Source organism: Pinus tabuliformis, chromosome 9, assembly GCF_031772625.1.
Source record: "Pinus tabuliformis cultivar Carrire ecotype Pingquan chromosome 9, CPIR1, whole genome shotgun sequence".
NCBI classification, from domain to species: domain Eukaryota; kingdom Viridiplantae; phylum Streptophyta; class Pinopsida; order Pinales; family Pinaceae; genus Pinus; species Pinus tabuliformis.
Window position 1 is genome coordinate 1,424,093,084 of NC_142307.1, and position 18,212 is coordinate 1,424,111,295.

Sequence of the window (18,212 nt, forward strand, 5' to 3'; positions counted from 1 at the left end):
TTGTCACACAAGCAATTTCTTCTTCCAATATGGAAGCGAACATAGAGAAATCGAAATCACTGTCTCTTGTGCAATTTTTTGAAAATCTGTGCGAGTCTCCTAACGTATATGCCTTTGCATCATGGTCTCGACCCATAATTGATTTTCCCTTCCTGTCTTTGATTACTTGCTCTGATACCATGTGAAAATTCTATCACTGCAACAATTGATTTATTTTACTTGCTTATTTTTCAACAAGTTATTTACAAAAACCCTTCAGTAAACATTAAAATAAATTACGCTGCAGATATCACACCATAATACAGAAACAAACACATGCACAAGAATCAAACACATTGACACAGATATTTTGGACAATTGTCCCCGAAAAAACCCAATGTAGGAAAACCGATGCAGCAGAGGAGGATTTATTAATCAGCTATTCTTCAGTACAACTGGGTGCCAAACTGGCTTACCCAACAGAGATAAATTCTCCAACACTTCATCCAGACTCAGCGTCAGGCTTGCTGGGCTCTGCGCAGCTCCCAAACCTTTTGCGTCAACTCCTACCTCTCTGCGTCAGCACTGGGCCTCTCTGCGTCACCCAGGCAAGCCCTCCAATGACTGCGCAGCCCGGCTGGCTCTGCGTCTGCCTCTCTAACCTCTGCATTGATCTTTTGGCATTGTTCCTGACTTTTTGTTTCGTACCCGCTACCTCTTGTTGCATTTCAAACCTCTAGTTCGAATTTCTCAGCTGACCCTGCTCCAGAAATCTAACTGACTGGTCTCCCTCAGTATGTCTCCAACTGACCCTCAAGTCCCCTTTTATACTTTTCCTGTTGATGAATCAATGGCCAAGATTAAGTCCCTCATCAACGGCTAATATTAAAATAGACTTGATCCTTATCTTTTGGAAGCTTCTCATCCTTATCTTCATTAATACCCATTAATATTTTTATTTCCCTAAGTTTAGACTTAGGAACTCATTAAAAATATTAATTATTTTAATAACTCTTCATCCGGATGGATTTTTCCAAAACAATTTCTGTGTTTTGGAGATCTCATGTGCTTAAGCCTCTCCACCAATTTTCATGGCTAGAGCACATCCGATGCTACCCCAAATCAACAGCATCTGTATTGCAACTCCCTCTAAAATTTTGCATCCGTGCTATTGCTGGCACGTACACTGCCAACTGCCTCTGCACTGCAGACTATTGTTGCTACTGCATCAGCAACGGAAAAACATCCCAAATTACTGAACTAACCGTGTTCAGTGTGATACCATGTGAATGCTGGAACCTGACCGCTGCTAGTCTCTGCGTTGACCCTCTGAATCTACTGTGTTGCTGCTGACCTATGTTGTGTGCCATCTGCACTACTTCCAACTCTGCTCTGCACTGCTTAGTCTCTGGTGCTCCTAGCCACTGCAGTTGTCTCTTCGACACTCCTCGGCACCATCTGACACTAGTACTGGCTGATACGGTAGCTGAACTTTGAGTTCCTCGGCTACTTTTGCGTTGCCCCTGCGTGGGCCTACGTCAGACTCTAAGGCCCTGCGTCAGCTCAACTGGGAATCAATTTGGCCTCAGAAGCCTTTTCTAGCTCAGCCGACTCAGAAATGTCAACTCCTTCAGCGAATTAGGACCTCTGTGCTGGAAGTTGTTGCGCTATTCTTCCTGGTGCCTGCGTGAGCTCTTCCTGGCTCTACGTCACCCTCTGCACTTTGCGTTGCCTCCTCTGTGTGTCTCTTTGCCTCTCCGCTAAGTATTCTTGGCTCCGGAGAAGATCCTCCAGCCAAAACACCCTCTGCCCCTCTCTGCAAAAGCTCACTATCGAAATTCTCCCGGCAGCTACTCTGCTTCAAAAAATCGAACTTCTGAACTCACTCTGTGCGTCTTCCAAATGATTCTCAAGCCTCCTTAAATAATCTTCTCGTTGACATTCAACAGTCTAGATTACAAGCTAATCAATGGCTAAGATCACTTTTGCTTGATCCTCATCTTCTTCTAGAAATTACACCCACAATTTAAATTAATACCCTTTAATTATTTTATTTTCCTAAGTTTAGACTTAGGGTCCCTTTAAAAATAATTAATTATTTTAATAAAATAGTTTTTGGGTGGAATTTCCCAAAACGCTTTCTGGGTTCTTTGGAATACATGTGCCCAAGCCTCCCTGCAAAATTTGAGACTTAGAGCACATCCAACACTACCAGAAATCAACATCCTCCACATGTGTGTCCCCTCGTCCTCATGTTGCTTGGCCCGCCCATTAATGTGTACAGTTGTAGTCTGAGGTGCTAGCTGAGCCTCCTCCTTGGGAGCCTGCTACTCCTCCAATATTGTAGCCTACTCATGTTCTAAGGACATCCTCAAAGCCCTTTCTTCCTCAAACTTCACATCTCTTGATGATTGTCTTCTTGAGTACTGGTACATATACCCTGTATGGCTTGTTTGTCTTGCTATAGCCCATGAAGATGTCATTCTCCATTGTGGGCTCCAACTTCGACCTTTTCTCTGCTGGTACATGGTAGTACACTAGGATGCCAAATATATGGAAATGTGAAACATCCAGTCTCTTGCCTGTAAAGGCCTCCTCTGGTGTGACTCACCCCAACACTCTGTGTGGCTCTGATTCTGTAAGAATATTGTTGCATCGCATACCTCATCCCAAAGAAACTTGGGCAACCCCTGGTCATGCAACATGGTTTTGGTGGCTCCAACTACGGACCTATTTTTGCGCTCTGCCACCCCATTTTGTTGAGGGTTGTATGGTGTGGTGAGCTCCCTCTCGATGCCCTACTTGGCACAAAACTCCTTGAATGCATTCGAGGTGTACTCCAAACTGTCATCTGACCTAAGTACCTAGAATTTTTGCCAATCTGGTTCTCACAAAGGCCTTAAACTACTAAAACTTCCAAAAGACTTCGTCCTTCTTCTTCATGAAGAATATCAAAGTCTTTCTTGAGTGATCATCTATGAAGGTGACATAATATTCATATCCCATGAGGGATACTAAAGAGAAGGGAACACAAACATCTAAATGAACAAGGTACAAGATGCCCTTGGCCCTGTTGTCTCTACTAGGAAAAGAGGTTTTGGCATACTTTCCAAATGTGCAACCCTTGCACAGCTCATGCTCATCCACGTTGCGTTGTGGTTGCCCTGTCACTATCTCCTTGAGAAATTTCAACACACCATGGTCCAAATGCCACATGCGCCTATGCCAAAACTCCCCAAGCTCCCTGCCTAAGTCACGGCTCCCTCTATTGGGAAATGTTGTGGTTGTCTCAAATTGCAATTTGTACAAGTTGTTATGGCTAAAACCCCAATCTGCTTGGCCATATTTGAGTCTGAGGATTTTACGAAAACTCAATGTTGTCTAAAGGTCACCTCATACCCCTTATCCTCCAATATTAAAATTGAAATGAGGTTCTTCTTGAGCCTTGGAACATAAAGAACATCTCTGAAAAATAGAGGGTTTCTCAACTCCCTCTCAAATCTAACTATACTAGTGCCCTCAGCTCAGTACTTCCAATCATCTCCCTTCTCAAAATGGAACTACATGTCTTTCTCTTTCAATTTGTTGAAGTAGTTCTTGTTCCCTGTCATATGACAAGGCACACCATTGTCTACGTACCATAAGCTAGTAGCCATTGAGCTTTCCATGCAAGCAATAAGTGAGAACTCATTCTCAAAATGAAAAAAGAACTCATCTATCTCTACAAAGGTTGCTACTTGGTCCTTCTTGGACCCTTGCCCAAACTGGTGGCAAAAAAACACTTGATCTTGTTGAGATCCTTCTTCTTCTTTTCACCCATGGAGCTTGGCCCACCACCATCATTGTTCTTCTTACCCTTCAACCTACCTGCTTTACTGGCTAGGGAAAAGTTCTCTTCATCTTCGGTCTTGGTGCTAGACCCTAATTGAGTGTCTGTGAAGTTCTTCTTGGACACAATAACCCCATAAGTGATCTCAGTCTGGAAGCTTCTCCCTGGAATATATTCCATCGGTAAATGTTTCCCTAGCCTTGGTGAAACCCATCAGGGCAAAACTCACCAGGTCTCTATCCGAAATTATCTTGCCCACACCATATAGTGCATCCCTAACTTGGGTAAACTTGGTGAGGTCAGATACAGCAAAACCTGACTTGGTCATTTTGATGGTTCTCAATTTATACTTCAACACTAACTTTCTAGCCTCACTCGAACCCTCATAGAGGCTAATGATGGTCATCCACATAAATTTCGTTGTCTTCTTCCCGATCAAGTAAGGGATGATGTGGTCTTTAACTCCTTCCAAGATGATTATGCTCGCCTTAGCAGCTATTATGGTATGTTGAGCCAACTGCTAAGGTCATTGGGGGCGGTTGGGACATTATCCACAAATTCCCACACCTTGTGTTCCTCTAGCACCATGCCAATCCTCTCACACCATGAGCAAAAGTTGGACACACCATCCAACCTATCCTCAAACCTGAGACCCTAATATGCCATGCTGCCAATTCACGTTGTCTAGAAACCCTAGCGTCCAAGTCGAACTGGTGAACTCACGCAGAACCTACTCTTGAAGATAAAAACTTGCCTGGTCTTAAATCAGAGGCTAAGCTCTGATACCATGTTAGTTTCCCTTAAAACATGGTAATTGATTTGTAATTTTCTAAGCATGTGATCAGAAATATAACTTAAACTATTGTTATGAAACTTAAATTACAAATACACTAAGTTTTCTAACTATATCATGCACAGCAGAAATAAATAAAACTTCGAGGTCATGTACCTGACCTGCAAGAAATTTATAATAAAAAGTCAATCTTAAGGCCAAGACTTTGAGAGCGGAGACTTAAGTGCTCTAAAGGTAGGTCAAGCTTAATGTCATCACAAACTGTAATGTTGATCTCTCCTTTATTAGTGGGGAGGAGATGACCAAGGTCATCCAAAGTGTTATGAACATATATAAGTATAGATAAACAGTGAGTAATAGTTAATAATAATAATAATTAATAATTATGAGAAGGCATGTCTCAAAGTGCATGGTTGTTCATGGAAGGACACCTTCCTAAGTGTCTAAACAAAGCACTTGTTTGTAACCAAATATATCAATTGTACATTCAAACATTATTATATAAATATATTACTTGTCCTATGATGGATATTCTCATATTCCCAATATGTTGAATATTTGTGTCTATACAAACTTTGTTTGTTACATTGCTATCAGAGCGTCGTTCTCCAATCCCAACCAATGGCCAGGCTTTTGCCACTCATTCAAAAAAAAAAAAAGGGGGGGGGGGCGGGGGGGGGAATTAGGCCCTTTAACATTTAAGAAAAAAGAGAGAAAAATATTAAAAATATATATATATATAGAAAATAAAAAAAGAGCTAAATAAGATTTAAAAATAATAATAGTAGTTAAAAAACAAAAAAAAAGAATAAGACGAGGAGTCGCCCTGACACAGTTATGGCCACTACCATTGGACGCATACAACAACCACCGCCAGCATACCTAGCCATCCATCGAAGAAGATTCACCTATTCCAAAACGCTTTGGCTATCAACCTTCTCCTGCCGCCCAAGGGAAATTGTCAAATAGTGCAGTTGAAATTTTGTATTGTATAACTAACAATCTATCTGTCGTCAGAGTTCCATCTGCCACCAATCTAGCATTCCATACATGTCCTATTTATATAATTGTCGCCTACTGGTACTGACACCCCTACCTTACTTTACCATTTTCTCGTTTGGCATCCACCAGTCCCTGATCAAACTGTTGTTGTCGTGTATGGTCGTTGCCAAGCCACACACTCCGCTCCATTATATGTCGTCACTCATAGGCTACCACCTTTTTCCTATCATTTTTGTCCCCACAGGTTGGTACCATTGTTGCCAAAAAATATTGTCAGGTTAATGATAATTATCTTCAAGACACCATTGCATAAATTAAGACTCGCAATCAATCTCACCGGCGGCCAGAATACTTCAACAATTAATCAATATCCCACCTTCATTGTAAAGGGGCAAATATCTCAAAGCCACCATTGTTGCCATCTACACAGGGCAATACTAATTTACTACCTAGTACCATGGAAGGATAGAGCCACCATTTGAAAAAAGTGCTGCTAACTATAAATGGTCCTACCTTTTGCATAATGTCTACTTTACTACAATGGAAGGATAGAGCTACCATTTTAGTAAAGTGTCGCTATCTATAAATGGTCCTACCTTTTCCATAACGTCCCAAGGATTTGAAATATTAGTCCATTGTAAAAAAGGGGTTGCTAAACCTTAGAAAACCAATAGGCAAATGCAGTATATTCAACACATCTCATGATTATCCTTTTTCCAAGTGAAACTAGAATTGTTAAATGAGTATCAAAGGAACTATTACACAATGCTTTGGTAAAAGAATTATATATATATATATATATATATATATATATATATCTACAGGAATATATATATATATAGATAGATAGATAGATAGATAGATACAAGAAAAAATAAAATATATATATATAACACTATTGAAATATATTTGAGGGGTCTTCTTTGACATTTCACGAATATATATATAACATATACCAGAACCATGTGTAAAGCACCTCGCATTAGCATCGTGCAAACGAATCTAGTCACCCACTAGACATGTCCCCTTTGCAAAGGATCTAGTCACTCACAAGCCACTTACCCATTGGTTGGTCAAGCACCCCTTGACATAAGACTAGCCCTTGTTTCACCAATCCACAAAGTCGTCACTTGGAATTAAGCACCCCCTGACACATGGTGTACCCTGGGCCCATTTACCATTCCCACTCGCTTCCATGTGTTATTTAACAGTAATATTACCTGCCTAATTCTAAAAGGCACAAGCTCAACCCACTGGCCAAAACCCATGGCAATAAGATCAAATAACCCTGGTTGAGGGCACATTCCAGGCCTCCAAGTTCACTGGGCCAATCTCCCCAGCCACATTACATGGCTTCTTAGTCAACACACATGACCTGAAGGAGATTATCTGCCCCATGTTGCTACAACATCAACACTCCCTTCAACTAAAGGAAAAATTCTCAATCACTCCAAGCTTGTCCCAAAAGTATACCAACTTCATCTAGGGACAGAAGCTTTGTGAGAATGCCAGTAACTAGCTCGATCACAGAAATACATGAGAGCCTCACTACTCCACATGCTTTACCTATCACCACGGTTGTCTCCCGTACTTGATCAAACAAAGAAGCCACAATGCTTCGCCGAACAAGCTGCTGCAATATACTTTGCTTCACAGTAGTGTTGTTAGCTTCCTGCACATCATAGCAGACCCCAAGTAGAATCATCATCCTGATGTACTTTTCTCATCTCCAGCCCAATCTGAATATGTGAATTCTTGCAGCTCTATGAGACATATCTCAATCCATATCCAACTGTACCATGTTGATACCTCAACACATGTTGCGCCACATGCCTTGGCTCAACCACAAATTGTCTAGCTTGAATCCATCACCATAGTTGTTTTCTGGTCACCCTAACTAGGTGCTCCCTCTAACGTTGAAACAAATTCTACTGAGACAATACAAGCTACTCCCTCTACCACCTAGCTTCATCAGATTGGATACCATGGGAATGGCCATGGACTTGTTGTCCATCATCCCAAATCTATGAAGGATCGCAATAATACACTTTCTTTTGACCACGGAAGATATCACACAGCTCCTGCCACACTTTTAGCCCCAACAAGTAATATATCCAACCAAGATCCTTCATCTCGATCCTAGAGATCAACTCCCTTTGTCATGACTACTCCCTCTATCACAAAAGCAAATCTTCCTATCACTATTGCTCCCTCTAAAATGTAAGTCCTTTCACTCTCATTAGAAACAAGATCAACCAAGATTTTTCAGATATCCATCAATCTGAAAGTATCATGCCCGAGGTCCGTGCAAAGCCTTCTTCAATCAGCAAACATGAGATTCCCTCTCATGTACTTCAAAGTCCAAAGGTTGTTCCATGTACAGTTCTTCTTCCTCAAGTACTCCATTGAGAAATTAGTTTCCACATCCACCTAATAGAAGCAACAGATATAATAGTTCTTGTGAAAATCGGTTACCCGATTCCTACTGCAGCAACTGATGTTAATTCTTCTAATTGTTAATTCAATTAAACAATTTACTTGTTGTGTGCTACGGAAAATATCGAATTAAATACACTGCAGCCTACACAAATAAAAACTGCGGAAACTAAATACAGCACAGGAGAGAAATAATCATCACACACATCTACACAGTTATTTTTGGACAAATGTCCCCGGAAAAACCCAATGTGGGAAAATCGGTGCAGCAGCTGAGGGTTTGTATTATTAAGCAGTAATTTTCTGAATACAATCTCTGGATGCCTTGTTGGCTATCCAGTACAAAGAATATGACTAATAGAAGATTAGTGAGAAAAACCTCACATTATCACTGGCGATCCCGACTGATCCAGCCACAGAATGGCTTGTCCCTTGTTGCCTCTACGCAATCACAACTTCTAGGGACAGCGTCACCCCTTCGGTTGATCGATTTGCCTCTAAGACTTCGATAATGTCCTCCCAGTCTCATACCCCAGCTTCTGGCTTCACAAATCGACCTCTCCAGCAAAAATACAGATCTCCTCAATGCTCTGCGTCAGCCTATGCTGCCTAACATAACCTCTGCTATGCCTCTCCAGGATCTCTCTCTACCTCCTCTGCTAAGTATTCCCGATCAAGAAAAATTTCCAACTGGAACTATCCCTGCCCCTCACTACAAGAAATCACTTCGAACTTCTCTCCGACAACTGTTGCGCTGCTCTCTTCAGAAATTCGATCTCTGATCTCCCACTCGATGTGTTTTCCAAATGCCCATCAAGCCTCTTCTTATAATCCTTCTATTGAAAACCAACGACCCACATTAGATTTTAATCAATGGCTCAGATCATTTTGGCTTGATCCTCGTCTTCTTCTAGAAGTTTCATCCATAGTTAGATTAATACCCTTTAATTATTTTAATTCCCTAAGTTTAGACTTAGGCCTCCATTAAAAATAATTAATTATTTTAATAAAATTGATTCCGGGTGGAATTTCCCAAAACGATTTATGAGTATTGTGGAATACATGTGTCCAATCCTCCCTGCAAATTTTGAGTCTTAGAGCACATTCAATGCTACCAGAAATCAACACTCCTTAGCGAGTAATGTGCTCTAGTAATGCAACCAGCTGAAGCATCACCCTTCTTTGTAACATCTCCCTCTATGTTGTTGATGTCTGATATCATTGCCCACCAACTACTGCGCAAATGTTGCATATGTACTATTGCTGACACAGCCACTGCCAACACTGCATCTGTACTGCAACTCCCTCCCAAATTTTGCATTTGTGTTGTTGTTGGCACTGCCACTGCCAACACTACATCTACACTGCAACCTTCTCCAATTTTTGTTGCAACTGCATCAGCAACGTAAAAGCATCCAAAATCACTGAACAGGTGTTCAGCATGATGAATTGGTTGTTGGAGTTCTGACTGCTACTAGTCTTTGTGTTGACCCTCAGAAGCCTCTGCGCTGTTGATGACTCTGCTCTGTCCCAACTGTACTGTTGCCAACTCTAGCTCTACGCTGCTTCATCTCTAGCACTCCTAGCCACTGCAACTGTCACTCTGACACTCATGTGCACCAACTAACACTGATCCATCCTACTACTTCTGATTTGGGCTCTCGTAGCAAGGTATTGAACCAAGAGGTGGACTCCTCAAGGATCCTGTGTTGAAATTTCTAAGTCTAACTGTTCGAAATTCTTCCTGCACTATCTGGTTTATTTCACCTACTTGTTTATTTCTTAACAAGTTATTTAACCATATAAATACTAAAAATAAACACAAATGCAGTCTCAACCATCAAAAGATCATCAACTGAAAATAACAGACAAACACACAAGGGACACCCTTATTTTTGGACAATCATCCCCAGAAATCCCCAACTTGAGAAAACCGGTGCAGCGGTTCTGAGGGTTTTATTATTAAGCAACTTTCTTGAGTACAACTAGGGTGCCAAACTGGCTCACCCAACAGAGAAATCAATCTGGCAATAATACCTCTCTTCGGAAGTAGATATTCAACAAGTCTGCTCCACGAAAATCTCTCTAACGCTTCTCTGAAGCTCCGTGTCAGCACTCCTAGCCTTTGCGTCACTTAGAAGCCCCCTACGTCAGCCTTCTGCATCACCCACGCAGACCCTACTAGCCTCTACACAGTCACTCTGGCCCTCTGCATGGCTCTTGCTGCATCTACGTAGCCTCTTCTACCTCTGTGTTGGTCCTTTGGCACTATCTCTGCCTCTCTGTTATGCACTCACTGCCCCTCGCTGCAACTCTGATCACTTGTTCGATTTCTCTCAGCAAACCCCGCTCTAGAAAATCGAACTGACTGATCAATCTTGGTGTATCTCCAATTGACCCTCAAGCCTCCTCTTATACGTTTTCTGTTGAGTCTTCAACGGCTGAGATTAAATCTCTAATCAACGGCTAAGATTAGATTTGGCTTGATCCATGTCTTTTAGAACATTCTCACTTAATTTTATATTAATACCCATTAATACTTTTATTTTCCTAAGTTTAGACTTAGGAACCCATTAAAAATATTACTTATTTTAATATCTCTCTAACCAAGCGGAATTTCGCTCATGTGCTTTAGCCTTTCCAATTTTCATGGCTAGAGCACATTTGATGCTACCCCAAATCAACATTCCCTCTTAGTGAGGAATGTGCTCTAATAATGCTCCACCGCTGAACATCACCCTAATCATCCAGCATAGGTACCTATGCTGATGCTTGGCCTGCTACAACATCCTCTGCACTATTGCCTCCTATACTGCTGCCCATGACTCTGCCACTGCCACTGCTACATCTGTAGTACAACTCCCTCTACATTTGTGTTGCTACTAGTCCTTCCTCCCAACAGTGTATTTGCACTGCAACTCTCTCTCATTATGCTGCATCGTGTTGCCCATAGCACTATCAATGTTAATCGTTGCACTGCAACTCAGTTACTGAGAAGTAAGTAACTGATCTACCCAATAACTAACATCCTTGTCAGGTTAGAAGTCCTCTTGACGCTGAAGCTCCCTCTGTTGCTACCCTGTGCTCCCTCTGCTGCCTCTGCGCTGCTGCAACAACTTTGTGCCTCTCGCACTATTGCAAACATCTCTGTGCCTTTCTGCACTGCTGCAACCACCTCTGTGCTTCTCGCACTGCTACAACCCTCACTGTGCTATTACAGATCCCTGCACTCCAGAATTGTTCTGCCACTCCATCTACATCTTGCTTCTACCGACATCCGTCATCCTGCTACTGTCACTCGGGGCTCCCGTAGCCAGATATGATCCAAGAGTTTGGATACCTCAAGGATCCTGCCCCTACATCTTCTGTAGTCCTCCTAACTGCAGCTCGATGTCTCCCCACCTTGAAGAGGTGCATGAGCACTCACGGCACAGTCGTCATCTGCCTCGACTTCTTTCTCTACCTTAGTGGAGCTGCCTTGGAGCCAGTGGCCTCTCCCTTATTCTTCTTCCTGGGACACTGGGCTGCATCATGACCCAACTCCCCATAATGGAAGCACTTTATCTTCGAGATGTCCTTCTTCTTTCTCTTCCCCTGTTGTCCCACAAATGCCAGAGCCGCATCCTCCTCCTCTTTCTTGATTCAACCTCCTTTGCTGCTACTTCCCGCCTTGGTCAATCGTCTGATCTCTTCTTGGCGAAGAGCTGCCCACATCTCTTCCCATCCTAGAAGATCATATCTGCCTAAAATGCTTTGGACAAATGTCTCCCAATCCTCGAAGACTACATTCAGGGTGGTCGTCACCATGAACTCCTGATCCGGTGTCCCCTCTATGGAAGTAAGTTGGTCCCGAATCTCCTGCAACCTGTTGAGGTATAGATCTATCTGCTCCCCCTTCTGCATCTGATATGACCGCAGCTGATTCTCCAAAAGCATCTTCCTCTGCACAGAAGTGCCTTGATACAATGTCGTCAAGGTATCCCACATCTCCTTTATCGTGTTCTTCTCGGCAATATGTTGAACCACATGATCCTTGACCCCATCAAGGATTATGCACTTTGCCTTGGCCATTGCATCCTCATACCTTTCGTTATCAGCTGGGTCGACTGGGATACCCATGGTTTTCAAGGCGAATCCCTTGATGCAACGTCTATCTAGAACAGACAAGATCTTGGCCTTCCAAATGACAAATTTGGATGCCCCATCCAACCTGTCCTGATCCCTCAGTCCGTTCATTGCCATCTCTGCTCTTCTACTGGACTCCCTCTGAGTCTCGACTTCCCTCTTGGAAGTTCTCTCCTAGACTCCCTATGTGTCTCAAATTCCCTCCTAGAAATCCTACTGCCAATTGTCGAACTGCTCCTCTTCGTAACTACAAAACTCGGATCTAGATTTCTTGGTTAGAAATCTCTCAAGGAAATAACTCCCTCTACCTTGGTTCTATCCGTTAGGTACTGTTCTATTTCAACAGCAACAGCACCCCACCAGTGTCCCAATCCACAATCTGCCCACAACTTCCTAGGCCCCAGCAGCTAAAGAAACTAAGCTTCTTAGCTTTGCGCAATTCCGGCAAGGCTGGATCACTCCTCTAGCCAACTGTGTCACTCCTACCTAGCTGAGCAAGATGAGGTGGCTCTTTGTGAGCCTCTTCTGCCTCTCACTGCTTCTGCGCTGGCCCTCTCTGGCTCAAAATGATGACGCAGGCCCTCTACATCACTCCTTCTCAGCTACTTTCTGCTTAGGAATAGCTTTTGTCTCTCGAGACAGTTGTTTCTGTTGCAAATTTTTTGATTTAGCTGGTGCCTCCAGCTCTCCTGTGATCTGCAACACTCTGATACCATGTTGAAATTTCTAAGTCTAACCCATTAGAAATTCTTCCTACACTATCTAGTTTATTTCACCTACTTGTTTATTTCTTAACAAGTTATTTAACCATATAAATACTGAAAATAAACACAAATGCAGTCTCAACCATCTACAGATCATCAACTGAAAATAACAGAGAAACACACAAGGGACACTGTTATTTTTGGACAATTGTCCCCGGAAAAACCCAACTTGGGAAAACGGGTGCAACAGTTCTAAGGCTTTTATTATTAAGCAGCGTTCTTGAATACAACTAGGGTGCCAAACTGGCTCACCCAACAGAGAAATCAATCTGGCAATAATAACTCTCTTCGGAAGCAGATCTTCAGCAAGTCTTCTCCACGAAAATCTCTCTAATGCTTCTCTAAAGCTCTGCGTCAGCCCTCCTAGCCTCTGCGTCACTCAAAAGCCCCGTGCGTCAACTTCTGTTGCTTTGCGTTGGCTCTCTGGCCTTCTGTGTCACCCACGCAAGCCCTGCTAGCCTCTGCGCAGTCACTCTGGCCCTCTGCGTGGCTCCTGTGTAGCCTCTTTTGCCTCTGCGTTGGTCCTTCGGCACTATCTCTACCTCTCTGCTATGCACTCACTGCCCCTCGCTGCAACTCTGGTCACTTGTTCGATTTCTCTCAGCAAACCCCACTCCAGAAAATCGAACAACTGATCGATCTTGGTATATCTCCAATTGACCCTCAAGCCTCCTCTTATACTTTTTTGGTTGAGTTTTCAACAGCCGAGATTAAATCTCTAATCAACGACTAAGATTAGATTTTGCTTGATCCATGTCTTTTAGAACATTCTCACCCAGTTTTATATTAATACCCATTAATATTTTTATTTTCCTAAGTTTAGACTTATGAACCCATTAAAAATATTAATTATTTTAATATCTCTCTAACCAGGCGGAAATTCCCTAGACTATTTCTGGGTACTGGAGATCTCATGTGCTTTAGACTCTCCACCAAATTTCATGGCTATAGCACATCTGATGCTACCCCAAATCAACATCCTGCCCATCTATAGTTCTATATAACCCCACCTCTGGGCAATCATGCAAACTCCTCCTCGATCTGTGCAGATGCAACCTTCGGATCATGCTTCTCATCCTTGTCCTTCTTCTTGAGAGGACACTGTGCAGCGTAGTGACCAAGTTCTCCATACCGGAAGAACTTGATCTCCGAAACATCTTTCTTCTTCTTCCACTACTCCTGTTGCCCCGTAGATGTGAGGATTGCTTTCTCATCCTCCTCCTTGGGCTTTGTCCTACTGCTGCTGCTACTACTATCCAGCTTGCACTTGACTAAGTCTCTCCTCATCTCTTCCTGCTGAAGAGCGGCCCACATCCCTTCCCAATCTAGCAATCTCTCTCTACCCAAGATACTCTGGACAAACACTTGCCATTCTTCTGAGGCTGAGTTCAGGGCCAACCTCACCATCTCAATAGGTTGATGTGTTGACCCCATAGTTGTCAACGAGTCTCGGATCTCCTTAAGCTTCGTAAGGAATAGGTCAATGCGTTCCCCCTTCTACATTTGCATGGATCTCATCTTCTGCTCCAAGTACATCTTTCATTGGTTGGAAGATCCTTTGTATAGCGTGGCCAATGCTTCCCACATCTGTCGAGCAGTATCCTTGCCCGCAATGTGACACACTACATGATCCCTCACTTCGTCAAGGATCAGCATCTTGACCTTTTCCATCTCGGCCTTGTACTTCTTCAGCGGATCTGGATCCGCAAGTATAGCTACCACACTGTCGACGTAAGTTTTGAGATCATCCTCATCCATAAGGCATGAGATCCTTGCCTTCCAGATCACATAGTTGGATGCACCCTCCAATTGATCCTAATCTCGCAACCCATTAGCTGCCATCTCTGCCAACGAACTGTCAAACTACCTCCTCTCTCCTCTGCGCTGCTACTGGGTTGGCCTACGCACTCCCTGCTGAAGTTAGTAGATCTATTGCTCCCTCCTGCTGCTCAGCAAATGATAAATCGAATTCCCTGGCTACGAATTCTTTGAGGAAGAAATTCCCTCAAGTGTGTCTTCTTCTCCCCCATTGACGTTACTCTGCCAGCGACTACTGCAAAATATTTGCGTCCCAATTGAAGATCTACTCTACAAGGAAAAATACGTTGCTCACTTCTGCCTCTAGAAAGCTTCGATCTGGAGATCGAATTTCTCTGTCGACTCACTCAGAGAAATCGAATTCTCCTCAAAACTTCAACCTCCTTAGCCCACAAACTACGAAGCCTCTAGGGTTTCGAATTGTTGCCTCTGCAATAATTTCAAACTCCTCTTCCTTTCTACTTCTGAGCTCTTCTACTCACGATCTATGCTCTGATACCATGTGAAAAATCGGTTACCTAATTCCTACTACAGCAACTGATGTTAATTCTTCTAATTGTTAATTCGATTAAACAATTTACTTCTTGTGTGCTACGGCAAATATCGAATTAAATACACTGCAACCTACACAAATAAAAACTGCAAAAACTAAATATAGCACAGGAGAGAAATACTCATCACACACATATACACAGTTATTTTTGGACAAATGTCCCTGGAAAAACCCAATGTGGGAAAACTGGTGCAGTAGCTAAGGGTTTGTATTATTAAGCAGTAGTTCTCTGAATACAATCTCTGGATGCCTTGTTGGCTATCCAGTATAGAGAATATGACTGACAGAGGATTAGTGAGAAATACCTCACACTATCACTGGCAATCCCGACTGATAGAGCCACAGAATGGCTTGTCCCTTGCTACGTCTGCGCAGTCACTGTGTAGGCCCAACGTCACAACTTCTAGGGACAGCGTCACCCCTTCTGCTGATCGATTTGCCTTTGAGACTTCAATTCTGACCTCTCGGTCTCACACCCCGGCTTTCGGCTTCAAAAATTGACCTGTCCACCAAATATACGAATCTCCTCAAGGCTCTGCGTCAGCCTACGCTGCCTAGCGTAGCCTCTGCTCTGCCTCTCTCAAATCTCTCTCTGCCTCCTCTGCTAAGTATTCCCGGATCAAGAGATATGTCCAACCAGAACTATCCCTGCCCCTCACTGCAAGAAATCACTTCGAACTTCTCTCCGACAACTGTTGCGTTGCACTTCTTCAGAAATTCGATCTTTGATCTCCCACTCGATGTGTTTTCCAAATGCCTATCAAGCCTCTTCTTATAATCCTTCTATTGAGAACCAATAGCCTAGATTAGATTCTAATCAATGGCTCGAATCATTTTAGCTTGATCCTCGTCTTCTTCTAGAAGTTTCACCCACAGTTAGATTAATACCCTTTAATTATTTTAATTCCCAAGTTTAGACTTAGGCCTCCATTAAAAATATTAATTATTTTAATAAAACTAATTCCGGGTTGAATTTCCAAAAATGATTTTTGGGTATTGTGGAATACATGTGTCCCAACCACCCTGCAAATTTTGAGGCTCAGAGCACATCTGATGCTACCAAAAATCAATAGTTCTAACAAAAGTGTACCTGACAACTTGATCAAATGTTTCCTCATAGTCCTCTACCTCTTCCTCGAAGAATCATCGCTTTGTACTTCTCTATGCTATTTACCAAATGCTTAATCTTGTAAATCCACCTTGAAGTCATCACTAACTTTCTACAAATCTCAGCACAATGACATCCTTCAAACTTGTTGTCCTGCCTGCTCCTTCTAACCTAGGAGCTCTTTTAGTTATCAAGTACGATTTTAGATGTCAGTACAATTTCTTCCTCCAAAAATCACTAATACTCGGAGAATCCCCTTGCCACAAATTTTGCTTCGTTCTTCAAATACTTCCACCTGCTGCCAATTTTCACAATGTACCTACAATCCTCACTAGGAGGCCCATGGAAGAACGATTATAACCCAACAAAAGAAACAAAGACAAGAGGTTGACTTAAAATTAAATTAATAATAATCAAGGAAGACAGATATAGAGTACTCATCTTTTGAGGATTGTATAGAATTGTCAACTCCCTCTTGCTCCTAGCCTATTTGCAAAAATCACTGAAATCTATTTGCAATCTTCTCAACCTACTAAAACATATCCTCGTCCTTATCATCAACTACTAATGCTTTTTTAAGTGGCATTCATGGATTTCTTCTGATGTGGATGCTCATCATAATCACTATCTATTGTTGAATCTTGTTGCTTTCCCTTCCTCTTCCTATTATTATTATTTCCTTCAAGACACTTGTGTTGATAGTGGCCATAATTGTGGCAACAAAAACATTCAATCTTTGGCATATCCTTCTTTCCTTGAGAAGGAGGGGGTCTTATTCCTGCATTCCATTGAAACCTTCCAAAATTTCTCCTTCCTCTGCCATTTTTTGAGTGCACTGCAAAAGCTTGAGAGTCACCATCTTAAGGTCATGGAAACTTAGGAATCCTACTACAACTAGCTAAATCCACTTCTCTTAGATTGTAAATAACATTACACATTTATTTCAGATTTCTTCATGAAATATCGGAGCAAATTACTAAAGCAACCTACACCAATTTAATTATGATTCTGAAACATAGAAACTGAGCAAGGAAATAGAAACACATAGAACAGTTATTTTTGGACAATAGTCCTTGGAAAAACCCAATGCAGGAAAATTGGTGCAATAGCTTTGAGGGTTTTATTATTATGCAAGAGAAAATTTGAGTACAATTCTAGGATGCTCAACTAGCAATCCGATACAGAGGGAATATTGAACAAAAGACTGGTGAAACGATCTCACCCTATCCCTGGAGAATCAGTCACTGATCCTGCTGCTCTAGAGGCTCTGTGTCACCTTCTGTGTGGCCTCTGCGCAGAACTGCATCACCCTGGGCAGTTTCTGCATCACCCCTCCTGGGCATTACACTGCCTCTCCTCTGGATCCTTTGCTAGCTGAGAAATCGACTTTCTGCCTCCCAGACTCGAACCCTGGCTTCCGGCAACTTAATTTCGACTTCCCTTAGCAGGAACTCGACTTCCCCTCAAGGATTGTGCTGCCTCTGCGTGGGCCAGCATCAGCGTTCCTCTAGACGTCTTTTTGTTCTCCCTCTGTCTTGTAGTCTCCGAAAATTCCTTCTTCCGGATTCTCACTGCCCCTCTGCTGCAAGATCTCCTCAATCGATTTTCCTCCTAAGAACTTCTCACTTCAGAAAATCAATTTTCTCAATCTCTCTGTGTGTTTTCCAAATGACCCTCAAGTCCCTTCTTATATCTTCCTATTGGACAACCAACAGCCTAGATTAAACCATAATCAAAGGCTGAAATCGTTTTGGCTTGATCCGTGGCTTTTTCTAGAAGTTTCACCCCTTATTAGATTAATACCC

General features: G+C 42.5%; 1 protein-coding gene across 5 annotated transcripts in view; it reads right to left on the reverse strand.

Moving 5' to 3' along the window:
- Window positions 1–18,212, reverse strand: part of LOC149153887 (uncharacterized) — a 403,197-nt gene that overhangs the window by 124,087 nt on the left and 260,898 nt on the right. The gene's annotated exons all lie outside the window — the stretch shown is intronic.